The sequence below is a fragment of the Bos grunniens genome, chromosome 28 (genome assembly GCF_055505025.1).
Source record: "Bos grunniens cultivar Pamir isolate PY7600 chromosome 28, Bosgru_T2T1.0, whole genome shotgun sequence".
Classification (NCBI taxonomy): Eukaryota; Metazoa; Chordata; class Mammalia; order Artiodactyla; family Bovidae; genus Bos; species Bos grunniens.
In genome coordinates, this window is record NC_141192.1 from 46,053,959 (window position 1) to 46,075,744 (window position 21,786).

Here is a 21,786-nt window from a genome sequence, read left to right on the forward strand (position 1 = left end):
AGAATGGTTATGTAAATATACTGCATTCCACAGTGTTAGTTTTCAAATCAGGTATCAAAGTTGTTTATGAGAAATTAATATTTTCCTCATAAACAAAAAGAACTTAAGGAAAGCTTTTCAAAATAAAAATCAAATATTTTTCTTCAAGTTTTGAAACCTTTTCTGTTATAAAATGCCCCATGCTGCAGTCCATGGGGTCGCAAAGAGTTGGATCAGACACAAACTGAGTGACTGAACTGAGCTGAACCGATGACAAGGAATGATATATTTATAAAGATTGATAACTGATTGCAGATGGCTACAAACCACTCTGAGTCATGGAAAATAGGAATAACATCACAGAATTTTTTCTCTTAGGACTTTCTCAGAAAAAAGGAAATTGACATTCTCTCTCTTTTTTTTTTTTTTTTTTACTGTTCTTACTTTGTTACATTGCAATTCTGATCGGAAACCTACTTGTCATGAGTTCTATTGCCTCCAGTCAACTTATGAAGCAGCCCATGTATTTCTTCCTGAGTCACCTCTTCCTCACAGACCTTTGTTACACCTCCACTGTCACCCCCAAGTTGATCGCTGACTTACTGGCAGCAAAGAAGACCATTTTCTACCATGGCTGCATGACACAGGTCCTCACCATGCACTTCTTTGGGGGGATTGAGGTCTTCATCCTTGCGGGGATGGTCTATGATCGCTATGTGGCCATCTGCAAGCCTCTGTGCTGCACTCTGATCATGACTAGACAGAAGTGCGTTGCCATGATCTCTGCTTCCTGCGCTGGGGAATTCCTGTATTCCTTCAATCAGTTTCTCCTGGCCATCTTTTTACCCTACTGTGGGCCAAACGAAATAGTTCATTACTTCTGTGGTGTGTATCCTCTGTTGAAACTGGCCTGCACTGACACCACCAGAATCGGTCTCTTGTCATCGCCAATTCGGGCCTCATGGGCCTGGACTTTTGTGGTCTTGTTGATATCCTACTCTGTGATGTTTTACACTGTCAGGTCCTACTCTGTAGAGAATTGCCACAAAGCTCTCTCCACCTGCAGTTCCCACATCACTGTGGTAGTCCTCTTTTTCGCTCCTTTATTCTTCATTTACATTGGACCAGCAACTACTTTCAGTTCAGTTCAGTTCAGTCGCTCAGTCGTGTCCGACTCTTTGCAACCCCATGAATTGCAGCACATCAGGCCAGCAACTACTTTACCAGAAGACAAAGTGTTTGCTCTTTTTTATACTATCATTTCTCCCATGTTCAACCCTCTAATCTACACACTGATAAACATGGAGATGAAGAATTCCATAAAGAAACTCTGGTGCCATATCACAGTAAGAAAAGAAATGAACTAAAACATACCTCTGATTTTCACCACTGAACTTGTTGAATATATGAATTTTATACACTGAAAACTTTAAAATGTATAATGCTTGCCTATGTTTTTTGTTTTGTTTTAGCAACATATAGATTCAAATATGAGCAAAATCTTACAACTCCCTGGATTTATCCAGACTCTCTGCTGTACTCTTTTCTAGTTTTCTTATTTATAGCTCCTCTTCCCCTCTGATCTTTTGGCTGTGTAATCAATTTAGATATTTAGCAGTAGACTATCAAAGGTATCATGTAATACAAATCAACACTGAGAACCCATAGAGCCCATTCTTGTATGTGACTTTAATCAATAAAGCCAATTCCAGGTAGCAATGATTTAGAAGATAATTCCAACATTTACTTGCATAATTTAAAGAATATTCTAAATGACCAAATTTTGGACAAACTTTTGAGACAAACCCTCAGATGATTGTCTTTGAAGCCCTTCCCATACAGGCATATTGGGACCTGCCACTGTCACATATTGTAAGTTGAACCCACAACCCTCAACCATTGGCCCCAGACTTTTTATGAAGATCAGTCATTCTCTAGTAGCCCTGCCCTCAAAGGAAGAGTTGTAATGATGCAAGCCAGGGCCCAGCTCCCAGATTCCAGCTAACAAATGCATTCCAAGAGGAAAGAATTCACACAGAGAAAAACATTGTTTTCCAGTGGAAATCATTGAGACCTCTCTGGCTCTCTTCATAAAACTCAGAAGAATCTAAGCTAACAAGGTTTTCATTTGGGGACCCCAGGACTGATTAATAAACAGTTCACCCCAAGTGGAAAAGGAAGCACAGAGAGTTGAGAAATGCTGTACAGAAAAGCTGCCATCCTTATGCTTTGGTTCTGACCTACTGAGGTATGGTGCCTCCCATTGTCTCTGGTTTGTTTGAATGCTGTAACACCAAATAACCATTTGGCACTGGATGAGCTTGATTTTTCAAAAATGAAGATATTTTAGACTTCTAAATAAGTTGCCCTACTGGTTGTAAACCACAGAGTACAATGTGTGATGGCCATCTTCCATCACATTTATTATTGGAAGCATTATTTTTTTGTTCCTGTCCATAGGTCTTAAGAAGAGTAAGAACATGTGATAAGTGGATATACCTGGGAAACACTAAGAATAAATGCTAGTAGAAAAATAGATGCCTTTTATCATGAATTCCTATCTCTGAGGTGCTACAAGAATATGAAACACAACAGAACTTTGTTATCCTGTAAATAAATTGGCTCTTTACACTTCCAAACAAATTTACCAATAAAAATGGACAGTTTTATGGACATTCTTAATGGTTGTCTTATACCATCTACCTTTGGATTTCTTTGTGAATGTTATGGTTCAGTGAATACACTGAAATATGGACAAGGAAATCAAATGGTATTTGGGATTTGCTTTAAAACACTGCAGAAAAGGAAAATGTGTGTGGTGGATAAATAAAGCAAGAATGACAAGTTATAGGTAATTATTAAAGTCGGGTGATAGACCCATGGGAGTTCACAATACTTTTGTATTTGCTTAAAATTTCTAAATTAAAAGAAAAGTCAAAGACATGGAAATTTTCCAGTGTTAAAGAACTAACATAAAAACACTCATTAGAGTATGGAGAAAAGGGAACCCTTCTAAACTGTTGGTGAAAATGTAAATTGGTGATGTCACTACGGACAACAGTTTGCAGGTTCCTTAAAAAACTAAAAATGGAAATACCATGTGATCTAGTAGTCCCACTCCTGGGCATATATCTGGGAAAAACAAAACAAAAAAACCCTCTAATTCAAAAAAGATACATGCACCTCAGTATTCATAGCAGCACTATTTACAAAAGCCAAGAAGCAATCAAAGTGTCCATCAACAGACAATTGCCTTAAGAAGTTGTGGCACATATATAAAGAAAGAATGGAATATTACTTGGCCATAGAAAAGGAACAAAGTATTGCCATTTTCAGCCACATAGATGGACCCAGAGAATACTGTATTTAGTGAAGTAAGTCAGACAGAGAAAGACAAATATATGACATCACTTATATGTTATGTCTAAAAAGTGATACAAATGAATCTATATATGAAACAGAAACAGACTCACAGACATTGAAAAATAAATTTATGGTCACCCAAGGGGAAAGAGAGGGGAAAGGGATAAATTAGTGGTATGGGATTAACAGATACAAAAAAAATTATGTATAAAATAGATAAGCAACAAGAATTTACTACTATATAGCCCAAAGAACTATATTAGGTATCTTGTAACAACCCATAATGGAAAATAATCTGGAATATGTGTATATATCTGAATCACTTTGTTGTACACCTGAAACTCCTTAAGGTAACTGGAAGACATGCAAAGAGGGTATAACCAATCTTGCTGGTACATTTTGGTTAAAATGAAAAACAGATTGCCGTGCTACTATTCTAACAAAATAAAGGTGTCAATAAATGAAGATGTCAATGTAAATGGCCCTCAAAAAAATAAAAATATAGCTTTCTACTCTGATAATTTTGTAGCCAATGGCGATCTGGAGCTTCTCATATGTCCAACACCAGTACTCTTACCTAAGTCCCACATCAATCTCTTTTCTTTTGTTCAAAGGAACTGTTTTTCCCAACTCTGTCCATGTAAACATGAACTGCAACTCTGGCTAATTCTAGCACCTGATAGTATATATTTGTTACGGGCATGTGTTCCGGACCCAGAATTGCTTACTAACTATGAGGACTAGGACATATGCTCAACAAACCATCCATCAAGTGATAATAATAGCCCAGCACACAGTATTATAAAGATATGTGCAGGACCGAAATACTGGTCATACAGTAAGTGCTCAGTTAGTATAAGCCATTTTATCGCCCAGTATCCTGTTATGCATTAGAAATGTAACCATTCTGATAATAACTTTCCTTTGGAGTGGTGAGGGTGTGAGAATGGGACTCATATTAATGTCATGCTCCGACTAGTTTCCCTGGTGGATCAGACAGTAAAGAATCCACCTGCAATGTGGGAGACCTGGGTTTGATTTGCTTTCATGAGAATTTGTTTTCAAGTTGTAGAGAGAGCCATGCTAGATACAAAATGAGTTGTCAGTGTTGAGAATTCTCAAAATGGGTGCACAATTCAAAAAGAAAAATAGCATATTTCTATGACTCAGTTTTAAATGCCCAGCAAACAGACCTAAAATATGTGCTAGAAATTCTTGCAAAAAATACCCTTACATATTTGCTTGTTGTTTTAAACCTAGCTCTTGACAGCTATCTGAAAACTCCTGGATAGGGAATGCACAGTATACACATCAGAGAACATAACAGAGCAGGAAAGTGAAAGATCACCTTCTGGTGTGAAATAAGCAAGGTCTTTGATAAGAAGACCAACCAGCCCTCAAAGTTTCCCTCTGCTTCAGAAGCCCTATCCTCCAAGCAACCAGACTTGTATTATTGAAAAATAAAACTTCAAAAATTAACACAAATGTTTCTGTTTTATTTTTACTCTTGGAATAAAAGTTGTGAATATGGATTACTAAAATAATTGGAGACTGCAGCAACATAGATGGACCAAGAAATTATCTTACTAAGTAAAATAAGTCAGACAGAGAAAACCAAATATATGCAATCACTTATATGTGGAATCTAAAAAAAAAAATAAAATTACACAGATGGACTTATTTACAAAACAGTAACAGACTCACAGATGCAGAAAACAAACGTATGGTTACCAAAAGGAAAAGGGGAGGGGAAGGATTAATTAGGAGTCTGGGATTAACAGAATCAGACTACAAAATATAAAATAGATAAACAATGATCTATTATATAGCACAGGGAACTATACTCAATATCTGTAATAACCTATAATGAAAAGTAGTGAGATGGAAGATATACATGCATATAAACACACATATATATGAATTGAATCACATGACTATATACCTGAAACCAGCATGACATTTTAAATAGACTGCAGTTTAATAAAATAAACAAACATGTCATTGCCAATATCAATCACTAAGTAGGGAATTCCTTCACTTTTGCACTTTGATTTCCTCCCTTCTCAGCTTCTCAAGAACATCAGCCATATTTCTCTCTCCAGCTGGATCATTAATAGCATGTAAAATATCAAGAAATGATGATGAGATTCTTTGTAATTTAGTGAGTGACCTTACCAGTTCTTGCATTCAGGTTATTATCCACCTTTCATTAACTTTGGCTAAAATATTTTGCAAGTCAAAATAGAGAAGTTGATTCACACAAAATAATATCAATGCTAACAATGTCTGGCCATAGAAATTCAAATTGTGTCAGGAAAAATGCAATTAATGATAGCCCTTTGTATATTTGACTAGTTTTGCATCAACTTATAAATTCATTTTAGCACCATTTAATGACTATAAATATGTGGGGGAACTCTTGTCTGAACCAATGGTAACAACTTAGTGGTTTCTACATTAAATATTAATTATAAGTTCAATAGAATCTTTGACATGTTCATTCAACATTTGTATAAAAACACAAATATGTTCTGTCTTAAAATGCATCATTTGACAAATGATAAGCTTTAAAGAAACTATAGAAATAGATCTATTCATAGATACCCACTGACTGTTTAAAAAAATTTAGTGGTACATGAAAAGATCTTAGAAGCTTTAGATAGACAATAAAGACAAAGTAAATTTTTTAAAAGACGAATTCAGTTGTATGATTTCAGCTTTTGAACATACATAAATACCACATTTTCAGGTACCAAATGGATGAGAAAATACAATTGTCTTATGGAATTACATAAAGTAAAATTCAAGAAACAACTAAATAATAAATATCTGTATAACATTAAAAAGTCAAAGATTTACAACTGAGTAAAACTTCTATAAACTAAAATGAAAAGACGCACAGCTTCCTATTCATTTATTTAAAATATACTATTTGTAATTATACGTTTGCTTGTTTATTTACTTCATTGTCTGACTCCTTCTTTAGTCTCCAGCATCACTGAGGGTTTTGTTCACCACAGAGCATTTCCTAGGGCTTCCCTGGTGGCTTTGTTGTAAAGAACCCATCTGCCAATGCAGGAGATGTGAGTTTGATCCCTGGCTCAATAAATTCCCTTGGAGAAGGAAATGCAACCCACTCCAGTATTCTTGCCTGCAAAATCGCATGGACGGAGGAGTCTGGTGGGCTACATTCCATGGGACTCCAAAGATTTGCACATGACTTAGCAGCTAAACAACAGCAAATGCATTCTCCATAGTAAGGTTTATCCAATCAGACCTTTTAGAAGTAGGAAATAGTAAATATTTTATATGAATGAATTTATGAGACCATTTTATGTTTCTGTTATAGTTCTTTTAAAAATAAATTTTATACAAAATACATACACCAGAAAAAGCACATCTTTTTAGTAAAGAGTTAGCCATACAAAGATAAATTGGGAAATTATCTGTGCATCTGACAAGAGAACCCATGGGGTCATGTGAGCTTCCACCCCACAAAAAAACCAACCAACCAACCAAACAATAACCACTCTAAAGCATAGGAGACTTTTCTGGGCATCACTTAGAAACTGTAATGCCCTAAAAAAAAAATTTTCCCCCCTAGGGAAAATTCAATCTTAAATCCTGGGTCTACACTCTGAACTTTTAATTCTGGCCATAGGGTTCTCAGTATTTCCCATGGCAGCTCACTTCAGTCTCCCTCAGCTAACTGACTCTGCCCTGTCCTGACAAATGGGCATTATATACAACATTCCTTACATTCTTCACATCCCATGTCTAATTGTAGTGCCTTGGATGTTGATGCAATAGGGAAATGCAATTAAGGACTTCAGTGTATTTATTTATTAGGTAGAAATTGAGAAACTGAAGCTATTGTTTACATCTTTGGCAAAGTGTACTGATGGGAAATGTCTAAATCTTCAGAGATATTGAGACCTATTCTATAGTAAACATTTTTCAGAATTCTCCTTAAATGCCAATTCAACATCCAAAAGAATATATCATACATATGTACATACATATATATATATATACACACACATATACATATGCAAATTTTGTATAGAGGCAAAGGCAAAATATCAAAGAGACACATTTATTTTTTAGAAATGGAAAAACTGCTTGCTGAAAGTATCTCAAAGTTAGTTCAATTTGCCAAATATATCCCTATCAGTGGAACTCAAAAGCTCTCTTATAAGATGTTATGCAGTTAGAGATGGAATGCTGCATGGAAATGGTAATTTTCAAAATTCTGACTTTATTTTAGGTGTGAAGCCTCATCTTATAAGAAATCTGTCTGATAAGTTAAGTAGCTGGTAAGTTAAATCCAGTTCCTAATTATACTAGTGACTTTCCTTAAAATGAATATTTGAATCATTCTGATTGTATTTATGATCTAAGCATTCTAACAAAACTTTGAAAAATGCCAGAATCTTTAAAGTGCTACTTTTACTATTAGTGAAAACGTTCTGGCTTCAACTATCATGAACTGTGATTTGCACATGAGCTGTTAAAGTTATCAGTGCTATATCTCTCAGCAGCTATAAAAATATTACCAGATTTACTTATCTTTTTAATATTTCATAAATTTGATCATACAGTTAGTCCTTTGGATTCCATGATGGGAAAAAGTTGAATATGAAGAAGAATGGAGTGGCCCAAAAGATAAGTGGACAGTACTGCCGTGAAGGAACTGAATATTACAAAGAAAAATCTAATCAAATCAAAACACCAGTATGCTTCTAAAATTATGCAGAAGCAAACATGAATGATTAAATTTTCAAACAACCTACTTGAATGGATAGTATTTAAGTGGTAGACTTATTTTTCTTATGTTTAGATAATGTGTTTTTTGAAATGAATAAAAATTATCAAAGGGAAATACAAACATTTGTCTAATTTGGTTAGGGTTAATTAGTTGAAAATAAAGAAAACAAAAGTATTAGCTGACTGAAATAAGCAGAACATTTATCTTCAGAAATGTGGGGAAGTCAGCTCAATCCAGACCAGAGAGAAAGATTTGCTTGATGATAGAATGTTTCTCTGTAAACTACAGCCTTCAGGTAAGAAAGAACAGATTGTTTACAGCAGGGAAAGTATGCTATGTCTTATCTATCTATCTTTATCCCATGTTACAATATTACATATTTTAAGTAAGCTCAAAATGTATAGTAAGAATAATACAATATACCCATTGATATGACAAATATAATGTCAATGACAATGAATGTTTACTAAATGTTTTTTCTTAACATATACCAGTGTCTGTCCGAAGGGCTTCCCCAGTGGCAGGGCTGGTAAAGAATGCACCAGAAATGCAGGAGACCTGGGTTCAATTCCTGGGTTGGGAAAATGCCCTGGAGAAGGGAACGGCTATCCACTCCAGTATTCTGGCCTGGAGAATTCCATGGGCTGTATAGTCCATGAGGTCACAAAGTGTGGGACACAACTGAGCCACTTTCACTTTCACTTTCTGTCCTAGTGAAAATTGCACAGTCATGTCCAACTCTTTGTGTTCTAAGCTGTTACATGAGTGAACTCATCACATCTTTATAGCAGATCTCGGAGTTAATTACAGTATTGCTCATTTTATAGATGAAGAAGTTGAGGTTACATATTTTGTCTGTGATTATGCTCCAAGAGGATTTTGGAGCTGGTATCTCATTCTATGTAGGTCCAGAATTTATAACCTTAATTGCTAGAATCTAGTCCTACTTGAATAGTTAAAGGACTGCTTAAATTTATAACACTATGGGGGTTTCAAGAGGAAGGAGGTGAAACTAGCATGTTTTTGAGCATCAAGTTCTGTATATGTAAGCTTATTTACATTCCACAATAGTCCTGTAAATTAAGCACTGCATGCTTATTTTAAGGAAGAAGGACAAAGTGTTAAAGGAGGTGAAGACTCCTGCATTTGAGTATCAGAGCTGTGTGCTGAACTCGGGTCTATCTCCAAATTTCTGATATTAATATTAATAATATTTCTTATATTGTTCAGAGAAGAATAGTATAATACGCAATTCCTGAGCTGGTATACTTGCATTTTCTCTGGGGCCTTGATCTTGTATTTAGTAACTATGTGTTATTACCTCAGTTGTGTCTGACTCTTTGTCACTCCATGGACTATAGCCCACCAGGCTTCTCTGTCCATGGAATTCTCCAGGCAAACTTATTTATTGAAGTGGGTAGCCATTCCCTTCTCCAGGAGATCTTCCCAACCCAGGGACTGAACCCTAGTCTCCCTCATTGCAAGCAGATTTTTACCATCAGAGCCACCAGGGAAGCCCTTAGTAACTTAGAGGATGGCCAAAAATTATTCAATGTATAGTACTTTCCATATATGCTTTAAGAAATTTCATATTCAGTAATTTTTATTTAATAAAATAGCATATAAAGAGATATTATCTTTACCTCAGTTTTACAGTAAACTGAGGCACAGGAACTGTAATGAAATAACCACTTGCTGATACTGTATTTTTTATTTTTTATAGTCTCCATGTATCAAGCAGAGAAAGGCAAGCAGGAGAGAGGGAGACAGATATCTTCCCCAGATTAATGGAGAATCAGAAGTCACACAGTATTGGAATCTTGGGAGATCTTCAGACACTATCTTATCTCTTATTTTATGAGTGGGAGCCTGGGATCGTAGAGAATGAAGAACTAAACAACAGAATGAGAGAGGAAAAACTAGGTAGTTTGTCTATTCGTATAGTCTATTTACCAGATGATTAGCTGAATGTAGGTATAAGTGTTTCTATTTTAGAGAATTGAAAACATTCTTTTATATAGTCTTGCAGATTGTGTGGGTGAATTCTCTAAGAAATTAAGGGAAGAAGTGCTACATTTTGTTTATTGTATTGTGTTTGGGGGAAATTATTTTTGAATTAAAGGAGTCCATTTCTCTATATTTCCAACTTAGGCAACTATAAGATGTAAGTCAAATAGCTTCTGAAAGTAAATTTATCTTGAAAGAGGAAATAATCTTGCAAGAGAAATGCAGGCAAATAGAAAAAGCAGAGTTGTAGATACATTAACCTATAGATGTTACAAATAAAGTTTAAGAAATATAAAAGTTTCATTGAGTATTTCACATGATGGAATTATTTCCTCTTATAAATCAAAAAGGATTATGAGCCCACTTATAGAAATTATTTGTTCCTCAGTTTTATCATGAACTACCTGACTAATGGGTGATTGCTTATTTCTTTTATTATTCCTTCAAAACTATAGCACATTGTTTGCTTTCAATTTTGCTTTTTTAATTTAGTTTATATTTATTTAGCATTGACTATGTGCCAAGCACTGTAAAACCCACCCACACATCCTACACCAATTTTGTGATTTCATTTGAAACCATTTAATCAAGCAAATTCTGTAGTTACCTCTATTTTACATCCTAAATTGGCACATTATATGTCACCCTACTTAACACTATTAAGATTATCTCTTCTTTCATTCTTGACAAATGTAATTTCTTGTTTCCTCACAAAATAATTTAAATTATATAAAAACTGGAACTTTCTCTAATTTGCCATTGTAGTCTTAGCTCTTAGAAGAATATTAGTACAGATATTCAAAAAAGTTCCATTAAATGAAAGTGATTTGAGTGGGTCTCAACATGTCTTTAAAAGGCATTGGTACCATTTTAAGTAAATATTAGGTTTCCATTTTCTCATCATTGATTCATTTCATTACCTTTGTCATTTCAGATAATTTTCTTGAACATCATCAAATCAGGGAAGATTGAAGTAATGTTACTAAATTTATTCTCTTGGGACTTTCTATGGACAAGAAATTCCAGATTCTCTGCTTTTTATTTTTCTTACTCTATTACCTGGCTATTTGGTTGGGGACTTTGATCATGATTTCTATTACATGCAGTCAGCTAATCACCCATCCCATGTACTTCTTCCTTAACTATCTTCTTAACCCTCAGATCTCTTCTACACCTCCACTGTGACACCCAAACTCACGACTGATTTACTGATGGAGAAAAAGGTTGTTTCTTATAAAAACTACATGACACAGCTTTTCACCACACACTTCTTTGGGGGGACTGAGGTCTTCATCCTCACAGGGATGGCGTATGACCACTATGTGGCCATCTGCAAACCTCTCCACTAAGCCATCATCATGAACAGGCAAAGACGTCACTCAATTCTCATAACATCATGTACAGGGGACTTCTTCATTCTCTTGGTCTCTTTCTTCTTGCAATTGTTTTACCTTTCTGTGGCCCCAGTGAAATATATCACTATTTCTGTGATGCATATCCTTTGATGAAACTAGCCTGCCCTGATACACACAAAATTGGCTTTTTTGTCATTGCCAATTCTGACTTGATGGGACTGGTGCTCTTTGTGGTTTTGATGGCCTCCTACATTTTGATTTTGTATAATGTGCACACATATTCTGCAGAAAGCTGCCATAAAGCACTTTCCACCTATAGTTTCCACATCACAGTCATGATCCTCTTTTCCCCACCTGTCTTCTTTGTTTACATTAGACCTGTCTCAACACTACCAGAAGATAAGGTGTTCGCACTCTTCTACACAATTATTGTCCCCATGTTCAACCTGCTTATCTACACACTTAAAAACATGGAGATGAAAAATTCCATAAGAAGAGTTTGGTGCAATAAAAGATTCTGGGAAGGAAGGTTAATGACTTGAAGGTCATTCGTCTTTGATGCCAGTGACTGTCTTCTCATCAATCCTTCTGTTGCTAATTCTCTCATGCTAATGGGAAAAACAGTCAGAATGTGTAAAAGCCAAGCCTTCAACAACAGCTTGCCTTCAGTGTTTCCTTTTTTATTTTCCTCTCAAAGTGTTTTCCTTGATTTCACTTTTCACTAATAATCCCCTCTGTTAAAAGAAAAAAAAGAAAAGAAAAAAGAAAACATTTTACAGAGTAAAAACACATTGAGAAGTCTGGAGAAAGAGTGATACTGCTAGTATTGAAGGCTAAACCTGGGGGAGACATAGCCCTCAAAATACTCGGCCTCAAGGTGTAAAAGGTAATAATATGTTAAAAGGCCAAAGACAGTTAAAGAATCGGCCTGCTAATGCATGAGACACAGGTTCCATCCTTGGGCTAGGAAGATCCCCTGGAGAAGGAAATTGCTACCCACTCCAGTTTTTTTTTTTGGAAATCCTGTGGAGAGAGGAGTCTGGTTGGCTATAGCCCATGGGGATGCAAAACAGCTGGACATGACTCAGTGACTAAACAACAACAAAAAGACAGTTATAGGAAATTAGGAACAATCACATACTGCAAACTCCTTTCAGAACTATATACCTAGCCTCATGTCCTACAACTCTAGATTTTTTTTTAAATCAAATATCTACAGATTTTTTTGTGTGTATCTGTACACCACTATTATTTTACTTAAGTGAAAAGAATATATAGATCTAAGTAGAACATAGTGTAAAGTCCAGTCTTATAGTCTACATGGCATGTCCCTCTGAAAAGCAAGTCATTGTGTGATCTGCTTCCAACGTGACATTGTAAGTACTGGGGAAAATATATGTTTTTTATATGTGTATGTATATACACACACATGAACTCCTGCTATTTTAACTGGGTTTGACATTAAGTATATATGATCAAAGAATAAATAAACCACAAGTGACTTTGCTACAAAAAAGAAAATATAAATCCCTTAGTTCCTCAAAATAGATGATTTTTCTCAAAGTAAAAGACTTTCACTTACTATTTAAATTCAAGTGTAGAATAATCCTAAAAAAATATTTGACAAAATATAGATCAGAGTCAGTGATGGGAATGTATATTCTGCTGCTGTGCTTAGGTGTATCAGAGGAAGACCACATAAAGGTGAAGATCAAAGATTTAATCCTCAATAATGACATGTATGACAATAATGAACATAATGACAGTTCAGTTCAGTTGCTCAGTCATGTCTGACTCTTTGGAACCCCATGGACTGCAGCAAGCCCACATTTCTTCCCTTTCCTGAATTGGCAGGTGGGGTCTTTACCACTAGCTCCACCTCGGAAGCCGCTATACATGTGCAATATAATACATTATTCCTCCCCTTCAAGTTTATTTTCATGATGTCGAATGAATCTTATTTATTAAAGAATTAAGTAAAAAAAAATAAAATTCAATTATTTGAAAAGAGATACTTCTTAATTGTATATATATCTAGGGATATCAAAGTGTATATAAATTATATGGAAATTGAAAATGTGTACCCTTTGCTTTGGGCTTGCCAGATGGCTCTAATAAAGAATGTGCCTGCAATGAAGGAGTTGCAGGAGGCCTGGGTTGGATCCCTGGGTGGGGAAGATCCCCTGGAGGAGGACATGACAATGCAATGGCAATGGAAAAACAAAAGCATACACTAGATTGAATAGATTCAGTACCAGCATTTACATTTATTTTTACAATCCTATTGACTTCATCTAAGATTACATGCAGATTCTGCAATGTTCCTGCCAATAACTTTTTCAGAAGTATAGAGTATCCATACTTCTCAGACATTGAAAAGTGGGCAGACATCCTACTTGTTTGATACAATCCCATTTTATTTCAACATAATTATTAGCAGAACTCCTCTTTTTACACTCAAATTATCTCAATTTTAGCAATAAATCATATAGTTCCCCTTTTTATTTCCAAACTAATTTTTCAGTATATATGAAGATATTGTCATGGTAAAAGGTTATATAATTATTAATTTTGTCATTTTTAAGATGATTTCATTAAAATCACTTTAAAAACAAGTTCCAATTTTTATATAGTGATTTTCACATAAATCATATTTTTGGTGTTCAGTTCCTACCTAATTTTTGCTTTTCAAATAGTTGCGATGAATATGGGAAGTCCTCAGCTGAGTAGAAAATAAGACTTTAAATTTCTGATACTCCTTTTTTTTATGAGAATGCAAGGAGTACAGCAAGGTTCTATGGACTTTCTCTCTGGGATGATCAACAGGACTGTAGCTTATGTACATTTAGAGATTCTTTCCATGGAATTAAAGTATGGGGAGATTAGAATGGTAACCTTCATTTAGTGACTTATGGAAAGAGAAAAAAAAAATCAAAGCAAAATGTAACTTCAACAAGGAATTGATGACTCTTGTTACTAGGGGAAGATGTTAATAAGAAACATAGATTGATAGAAGAAAGGATTTCAACTGATGCTAGTGTTTATGCTTAATTTTTCTAGAGCAAAGTCCATTGTTTATTAAACTAAAGTAAGCAAATATTACTTGAATAAGATGTGTAATGAGAAAGCAAAGTGATTTCATTTGATTTGCCTTGCAGTCAAAAATAGTTTCTAGCACCACACCTTCCTTAAGGCATTCTTCATCTCTGCATTTCTGAGAGTGTAAATCAGAGGGTTGAACATGGGAGGAATGATGATGTAGAAGAGAGCAAACACCTTTTCTTCTGGAAACGTTGTGGCCGGTCTAATGTAAATAAAGAAAGTAGGTGCAAAGCCCATGGTGGATGCATGTTGATGTATGGCAAAACCAATACAATATTGTAAAGTAAAAAAAAATAATAATAATAAATTAAAAATTAAAAAAAAACCACAACTGTGATGTGGGAACTACAGGTGGAAAGAGCTTTGTACCAGCTTTCTTTAGGGTAAGGCTTGATGGTATATAATATCAAAATGTAGGAAAGCATCACTACCACAAAGATCACCAACCCCATCATGCCTGCATTGGCCACCACTAAGATTCCAACTCCATAGGTGTCCTTGTTGACCAGTTTCAGCAAAGGATACACGTCACAGAAATAGTGATCTATTTCATCGGGGCCACAGAAAGGTAAGTTAATGGTGAGGAGACCCTGGGGAAAGGAGTGCAGAAATGCCCCAGCACAACAAGCACTGACCATGGCACAGCATCTGTGCCTGCTCATGATGACGGTGCAGTGCAGGGGCCTGCAGATGGCCACAAAGCAGTCAGAGGCCGTCATGGTGAGGATACAGACTTCAATCCCCCCAAAGAAATGCGTGGCAGAAAGTTGTGCCATGCAGTCTATGTATGAAATTGTGCTACTTTCTGCCAGCAAGTCAGTGACTAACTTGGGTGTCACTGTTGAGGTATAACACAGGTCTGATAGAGCAAGGTAATTAAGGAAGAAATACATGGGTTGATTATTTAGTTGACTGCATGTGATAGAAATCATTATGAGCAAGTTTCCCATCCAAATAGCTATGTAACAAAATAAGAATACTAGGAAGCACACATGTTTGATTTTCATGTTCTGGGAAAGTCCCAAGGGAATAAATTCAGTGATGTTACTGGTATATTTTATGGTCTAATGCAGTGAAGACTCAGTGAGTTTGCCTTAAAAAATATATATGTATATATATATATATATATATATATATATATATATATATATATATAACAGGTTAGCATGAGAAATCTTGACTAAGCATGGTGTCAATCAGAGTGAGTGTTGGAGAAATACATTCATTTGGTAAATCAGCTTCCAACACTATACTTTTAAATAGTTAATTCTAAACCCCATATGATTAGCTTGCCATATAATACACCAGATCCAATTATTTTCTAGAGTGAAAGAGAATAGTATTAATAAGTACATTTGCTCAAGTATAAACAAACATGCACAGTCATCTTATGTATGGGATGAAAAGTGAGCTTAGGAAAGATACGTTTGTTTTCCTGAAGCAGCTTGTTTGCTTAGGAGATTCACACAACCAGACTTAAAGTGAAGGGAGTAAGGTAAGTTGTGCAATTTCAAGATAGAACCCTGTCTTTATTTAAAATATTTGTAATTTTCTTGTGGAACATTATTTTTTTTTAAATATTGCACTAAATTATTATTATATTTATCAATGTGTTGCTGGCACACAGGGCAAGTGACTCATTTGACTCACTGAATAAAAGCTATAGCAAACCTAGACAGCATAAGAGATATCACTTTGCCAACATAGGTCCACATAGTCAAAGCTTCAGTTTTTCCAGTAGTCATGTATGGATGTGAGAGTTGGAGCATAGAGAAGGCTGAGTGCGGAAGAATGGAGGCTTTCAAACTGTGATGTTGGAGAAGACTCTTGAGAGTCCAAACAGCAAGGATGACAAACAAGTCAATCAATCCTAAAGGAAATCAATCCTGAACATTCATTGGAATGACTGATGCTGAAGCTGAAGTTCCAATATTTTGGCCAACTGATGTGAAGACCTGACTCTCTGAAAAAGACCCTGATGCTGGGGAAGATTGAGGGCAGAGGGAAATGGTAATGACAGAGGATGAGATGGTTGGATGGCATCATCGACTCAATGGACATGAATCTGAGCAAACTCCAGGAGACAATGAAGGACAGGGAAGCCTGGCATGCTACATGTGGTCCATGTAGCAACAAAAAGTTGGACACACTTAAGACTGAACAAGAAAACATCTTGATTCTGGGAAATAGACTGATATATTTACAAACATTGTGGAGAATAATAAAGAAAATACTGTATCAGGTGAACCAAAAGTGGCTGTGGCATTTCTTTTTAATTTAAATTATTAAAAGTAATAGTAATTATATGTAAAATTAAGAAACAAAGGTTGCCTAAAAGACTAATAACAGTAATAAGGAAATGAATCAAACACTCCCTTGATACAGATCAGGTTTCAATAATTTCTATAATAGAATATTTTGCAATTAGACTAATTATAATCTTTCTGCTTTGTTACCTTTTAGGTTACAATGATTTCTTCACAAATAATATATCCCCAAAAATATTTTTCAAAGTATCACATATATTATTAGTATTTCTATAATCAGAAAAATATGTAAAAGTACTTCCTTAAATAGCTTTAGTTTAGGTTGTAGATGCTTTCATTTCCAATTAATTTTCCATTATGCTTCTATAATTTATAAGCATATTTTTAGTCCAAAGTATCAAAGTAACAAAATGGGAAAATAATTAGAAAACTTAACTGGTTCCCTTTTTTTTCCTCTTAAATGTTTCTCCTTGACAGCCTCCAACTTAATATCAGGGACTTCATACTCATGTTATTTAAATTATAACTTACATTTCCAAAACTCCCATGTTATTTCCAGTTTCCTTTGTTAATATTTGAGTTACTCATTTTATATATACAAGATCTTCATTTTCATATCTAAGTGATTTAAAGAGAACATTTCCTATCATAAACTACAAGGGCTAACATTGCTGCTAACACAAATTCATTATATATGACAACAAATTTTTCCTTTTTAATATGAGCATTTCTAGTGTAAATATAAATATTTCATGGTAGTGCAGGTAGAATTAGCAGGTACATACTATGAAATAGGCACTGATTATTTTCTCTTTCACTTTGTTTCTCTTCATATCATTATGTATAGATTGAGTATCCCATACACCATGATAAAAAAATAAACAAAAGTGTGCTGAAAGATTAACAGCTAAAAATGAAGCTATTACAACTCATATCAAATTGATTGTTATTGCAGGTCCTTCACAGACATAAAAGATAAGTAATGATAATAATACCTAATATTTCCTAGAAGCAGTTTTAAATATTTCACATTTATTGAACCATTAATCCTGATAAATGATCATTTTTTATCTCTCTTGCAAATAATGGAAGCCAAACAGTTAACAATTTGCATAAATACTGATAAATATTAAAGACTGTTTTTAGGTTCATTTTAATTTTTTTTCACTATCCGGATGTTGCTAATTTGGTTGTCAGGTACAAATTATGATTCTAGGGACATTTTTTTGTTGTTGTTCTTATTTCTTTCATAACCAAGTTGTCTCACATGACAAAAAGTCATGAATAAGTTAAATTTTTCCCGACAGCTTCAAAGTTTTCTCTTAACACCTGTACCAATTCTTGGCTAAACTAATACTATTTGCTCTCTGTTCATCCTGTTCTAATTCTTCCTTATTGAATTTGCTCTACCTTTACATTCCAGATCCTCTGCTGATATTAAGTTTTTCTATACTATAGCCTTCTGCTATTTCAATTAGTCAGTATATACATATTGTGCAGAGTAGCAAAGTAGGCAGAAGAGTGATGAATCTCTATACTAGTACATTCCCTTAACTTATTTTAACTGTAACCCTTTTTTTCTTTATTTTTTTTTCTCTTCTGTCTGAAGCATAATGTCTTTTTTTTTTTTTTTTTACTTTTCTCTTATATAGCCCCTATGTGACACAAATGCTATCATTTTCTCATGAATTTCTCAAACTCATACCAAAAGAAGTCTGCTTAACTTTGGCATCTTCTGAGGCATATGACAAGGGGAATGAACATATGGAATCAGCATTTTTATAGATAAAATTTAATTTAAATGATATATGCAAAATTTATTTTTTTGTATTTGAAAGATATTATTATTCACTATAGCTTGATTGAAATTTTACCAGATGATTATATCACTAGATAAATTCTTTTATCTCTGAGTAAATGGTGGCAATGTTCTGAATGCAGTCAGAATCTTAACTGCATTGCTAAGATTAATGAATTTTAACATATAATCAGCTCACATGAATCCTGGTTCTAGGACTTTCCTGCTGTCCTTATAGAAATAGGAAATGCTCTTCTGATTTTTGAAAATAAAATAAAGTGAAATCATCTCTAGCATTTATATTGAATAGTTTTTTTTTTTTTTTTTTTTCCTACACAAATGTTGTATCTCCTCTGTGGTTCTTGGAATGGAATGTACATATAAGCCTTCTGTTTGATTTCCAAAGGTGTTTAAATTAGGTGACCTGGGAGATTACATGAGTTGAGTGAACTCTGGGAGTTGGTGATGGACAGGGAGGCCTGGCATGCTGTGATTCATGGGGTCACAAAGAGTCAGACATGACTGAGAGACTGAACTAAACTGAACTGGGAGATAATAACCCCCAACCTCCCTGTCATCTTTTTTAAGGTTGAGACAGTTCCCCAAAGAAGATCTGGCCAAGTCTTGCCAGCTAATATGCCGCAGCTAATAATTGCTTATACTCTGAGGAGTTTGAGTACTAACTGAAAGCCCAATTTTGTTCAATACTGAGACTGTAAATCATGTTCTTTATGTTGAAACAAAATTTGAGGAAGCCAAAGGCCCAGATAATCAGAAATAAATTTTTATTTATTTATTTATTGATATGGACCATTTTTTAAGTCTTTATTGAATTTGTTACAATATTGCTTCTGTTTTATGTTTGGGTATTGGTCATGTGGGATCTTAACTCCCTAATCCAGGGATTGAACCCACACTTTCTGCACTGGAAGGCAAAGTCTACTGAACTGTCAGGGAAGCCCCAGAACCAAGTTTTGAAGTTTGGTTTATTATAGAATAAACGGTTTGAAAAGAGAATGAAAAACATCTTGTGTGTTGCTTGAAATCTAAAGGACCCTCCGAACGTTACTAGTTGCTGTATTGTATAATTTAAAATTTCAATTTGTTTAAAATATGTGCTTATTGCAGTAGACACTTAACTGAATTGTCATCAGACGAGGCGGTCAAAGTAATGAGGATTTGAAGAAAATTAATTTATAATACAACATATACTGTTTTAAAAAGTAATAACTGTGTGCTTAAATTGAATTTAACAGAGACTCTGGTTCAAGTGAGCTGTAGCTGTCCATGAGATCTCATTATATTTATAAACCTCTATTTCCATAGAATATACAAACTTCTATTTCCATAGAATTTTTATAGTTTCCTAGTGCAAAGAAATGTCATTGACATAATTTTTTCTGTTAATTTTTTCTTCCGACATTAATACAAACACTATCTTTCTTTTCATTAGTACTTACCCACTCAATATTCTTCCTTTACTTTTAACCATTTGGCATCTTTACTGTTGAGGTTAATCTCAGCTACATTTAAAAGTCTAGTCTGGGGGCTGGCGGGCAAAGTGGGAGGCACTGCAACTCGGCCAGAGGTGGCTGCTGCAGCTGCTGCCCTCTTTCCTGCCACTGCTTCTCCAGTCCCGTCAGTGGATACCCCACCAGCTACTGGGAATGGACAAGAGAGAGGAGGAGGAGGAGAAACTCCCACCGACCCACAGAGTGTGTCCCCCTGAATGGCAAGGTGTCGAGTGCTGGGAAGGAGAAGGAGCATGACTTCAGCAACTTCACCCATCATTTTAAATTGGGACCCCAAAAGTTTGGAAATCCTGACCCTAACAGTGGAGAGACTTTTGGAACCACTTGTTACAGAGATGGAGAAGTCTTGAGGCTATTGTAAGAATAAGACTGAAAACCAGAGGAAGGGGGCTTAAGTCCAAATCCTGAGACCACCAGAGAACTCCTGACTCCAGGGAACATTAATCAATAGGAGCTCATCAAATGCCTCCATACCTACACTCAAACCAAGCACCACACAAGGGCCAAAAGTTCCAGAGAAAGACACCAGTTCAGTTCAGTTCAGTTCAGTAGCTCAGTCATATCCAACTCTTTGTGACCAGATGAATCGCAGCATGCCAGGCCTCCCTGTCCATCACCAACTCCTGGAGTTCATTCAGACTCATGTCCATTGAGTCAGTGATGCCATCCAGCCATCTCATCCTCTGTTGTCACCTTCTCCTCCTGCCCCCAATCCCTCCCAGCATCAGAGTCTTTTCCAATAAGTCAACACTTAGCATGAGGTGGCCAAGTACTGGAGTTTTAGCTTTAGCATCATTTCTTCCAAAGAAATCCCAGGGCTGATCTCCTTCAGAATGGACTGGTTGGATCTCCTTGTGGTCCAAGGGATTCTCAAGAGTCCTTTCCAACACCACAGTTCAAAAGCATCAATTCTTCGGCACTCAGCCTTCTTCACAGTCCAACTCTCACATCCATACATGACCACAGGAAAAACCATAGCCTTGACTAGACCGACCTTTGTTGGCAACATGATGTCTCTGCTTTTGAATATGCTATCTAGGTTGGTCATAACTTTCCTTCCAAGGAGTAAGTGTCTTTTCATTTCATGGCTGTAGTCACCATATGCAGTGATTTTGGAGGCCCCAAAAATAAAGCTTGACACTGTTTCCACTGTTTCCCCATCTATTTCCCATGAAGCTATGGGAACGGATGCCATGATCTTCATTTTCTGAATGTTGAGCTTTAAGCCAACTTTTTCACTCTCCACTTTCACTTTCATCAAGAGGCTTTTGAGTTCCTCTTCACTTTCTGCCATAAGGGTGTTGTCATCTGCATATCTGAGGTTATTGAGATTTCTCCCGGCAATCTTGATTCCAGCTTGTGCTTCTTCCAGTCCAGCGTTTCTCATGATGTACTCTGCATATAAGTTAAATAAGCAGGGTGACAGTATACAGCCTTGACGTACTCCTTTTCCTATTTGGAACCAGTCTGCTGTTCCATGTCCAGTTCTAACTGTTGTTTCCTGACCTGCATACAGATCTCAAGAGGCAGGTCAGGTGCTCTGGTATTCCCATCTCTTTCAGAATTTTCCACAGTTTATTGTGATCCACACAGTCAAAGGCTTTGGCAGAGTCAA

General features: G+C 35.6%; 3 pseudogenes; 2 read left to right on the forward strand and 1 right to left on the reverse strand.

Moving 5' to 3' along the window:
* Window positions 1-317: 317 nt before the first annotated feature.
* LOC147343316 (olfactory receptor 4P4-like) lies at window positions 318-1,346 on the forward strand (annotated as a pseudogene).
* Window positions 1,347-8,377: 7,031 nt separating this feature from the next.
* On the forward strand, window positions 8,378-12,014 carry LOC147343317 (olfactory receptor 4P4-like; annotated as a pseudogene).
* A 2,596-nt stretch (window positions 12,015-14,610) lies between these two features.
* Window positions 14,611-20,427, reverse strand: LOC147343318 (olfactory receptor 4P4-like; annotated as a pseudogene).
* Window positions 20,428-21,786: the final 1,359 nt, after the last annotated feature.